Source organism: Pseudophryne corroboree, chromosome 2, assembly GCF_028390025.1.
Source record: "Pseudophryne corroboree isolate aPseCor3 chromosome 2, aPseCor3.hap2, whole genome shotgun sequence".
Classification (NCBI taxonomy): Eukaryota; Metazoa; Chordata; class Amphibia; order Anura; family Myobatrachidae; genus Pseudophryne; species Pseudophryne corroboree.
Genome location: NC_086445.1, coordinates 732,426,898 through 732,429,085, shown reverse-complemented (window position 1 = coordinate 732,429,085; position 2,188 = coordinate 732,426,898). Strand labels below are relative to the sequence as shown.

At 39.6% G+C, this 2,188-nt stretch overlaps 1 long non-coding RNA gene across 1 annotated transcript; it reads right to left on the bottom strand.

The window, feature by feature from the left end:
- Positions 1 to 268: 268 nt before the first annotated feature.
- On the bottom strand, positions 269 to 1,322 carry LOC135051149 (uncharacterized). The gene is made up of 3 exons (XR_010242070.1): positions 1,262 to 1,322; positions 403 to 426; positions 269 to 298 (listed from the first exon to the last, which is right to left on the bottom strand). It is a non-coding gene; the product is annotated as an uncharacterized LOC135051149 (long non-coding RNA).
- Between the last annotated feature and the right edge of the window lie 866 nt (positions 1,323 to 2,188).

Here is a 2,188-nt window from a genome sequence, read left to right as displayed (position 1 = left end):
TAGACTGTCAGTATGGAAAAGAGGGGTATGATAAAAGATGGCTGGGTGTGATGAAGAAGAGGACATTGAGAGCCTGTCTTACAAACAAGTTTAAGGAAGAAATCAGTAGTCAGGATACACAGCATGCATTTGTGGAGTGAAGAGGGTGAAAAAGGAGAGAATGTACAATATGTACTGTAAGGTTATGTCAGAGGGTGTAAAGATGATCAGCTCAGTGTTATACATGTTAGAGTACAGTACAGTGCATTATGTATTTCTCTCCTATTACCTGGTGTCTCCTCCACTGGTTGGCGACGGACTGTAAAAAGATAAAATACAGTTAGTCATATCAGTTTGACTTAAAATAATGTTGGAGAAAAAATACTGTAATTACCATCTATTGCTACTGTACAGTATATTTACCAAAAATGTATTCTGGCTCGTCGTCTGTGGGTAAAAGAGAAGAATATTATAAGATACAGTAAACAGTAAAAAGTATAGTAATAGTACACTAGTGTCCAGGCCCGGTGACAGGTGGGTAAAAAAAGGGATGCTTGTGACAGGCATGGTGATTCCAAGGGGCCCCACCGAGACCATCAGAAAATTTGTGAGTGGCCCGTATGCCGGTGATTATGACTAGACTAAGGTAGCAACTTTTTTTTTTGAATTATGTATACTGTACAGTACTGTACTGTATGTGCTACCTATTTACACTCCATGCAATGATGGCATATTGTACAGTACACTGAAAATATTTAGCAGTTACTGTACTAGTAATTTTTGGGATGACAGTATCAGCATACTGTAAGCATCCAACTGCGGACCCCAAACAGATGCCGCCCCTAGATACAGTACATGCCTCTTGTGCCTAATGGGAAATTCATCACTGACAGTAGCTAGAGAGAGATGAATGGAGAGACAGTGACAAGGGGAGAGAGAGAGAGAGAGAGAGAGAGAGAGAGAGAGAGAGAGGTAAATTTAGTAAGATGGGAGTTTTTTTTTAGAACAGGTGATGTTGTCCATACAGTAGCAACCAATCAAATATTACCTACTGTACTGCATTATCATCTGTAAGTGTAGCTAGATAAATGTTAATGTGGAATGTGATCGGTTGCTACTGTATGGGCAACATCACCAGTTCAAACAAAAACACTCATCTAAAGTCCCCCATCCACTATTCCGATTTGTGCAATTTTCATCCGATTTCTACGCATTTGCCAGAAAAATCTGATGAAAAGTGCTACTCTGATGGCATCTGATCAATGTCAGTAATAATTCTTACCACTAAATTGCGCCTCATCATCATCCTCATCCTCCTCGGCGGACTGTTCCAGTGTAGGGCCTGTGAAAAAAAACTTTAATGAGAAAAAAAGGTTCATTCCAGGAAATACACTACTGTACTATTTTCAACACAATGTTGTACATACAGAAACATAGAATTTGACGACAAATACTGTAAGAACCACTTTGCCCATCTAATCTGCCTCTTTTTTTTACCAATTTTTACATTAAACCTTATTTGATCCTTATTTCTTTGTAAGGATATCCTTATGTCTCTTCCATGCATGTTTAAATACTGTAGCTCTACTGTATTAGGCTCTACCACCTCTGATGGGAGGCTATTCCACTTGTCCACTGCACTTTCTGTGAAGTAATTTTTCTTAAAATTCCCCCTGAACCTCCCCCCCTCCAGTCTCAGTGCACATCCTCGTGTCCTATTGCTTGCAGTATCTTCATTAGAAGAATGTTTCCCTCCTGGACTTTATTAAAACTAGAGATATGCACCGGAAATTTTTCGGGTTTTGTGTTTTGGTTTTGGATTCGGACGTGTTTTGGCAAAACAACCCTTTCGGATTTTTGTCGGATTCAGATGCGTTTTGGATTCGGGTGGTTTTTAAAAAAAAAAAAGACTAAAAAACAGCTTAAATCAGATCTACAATGCCGCTGTGTAGTTGCATTTAGCGTAAAGAATCGCTCCTGCAGATGTACTCTGATTTATATGTAACTTGTGTGCACCCTTCCATTGACTGTCTTACAATGAAAATAAAGTAATACAGTATATTACTACAATAAAAAAAAAAAAAAGAAGGCACATCAGGTCTCGAACCCTGGACCCCCAGCGTGGGAGGTGGGGAGGTGGGAGCCTTCATCGCTAGCCCACGACGCCTGATTAGAGATTCCCAATTTCATGTGTAAAACTACAGCAAAC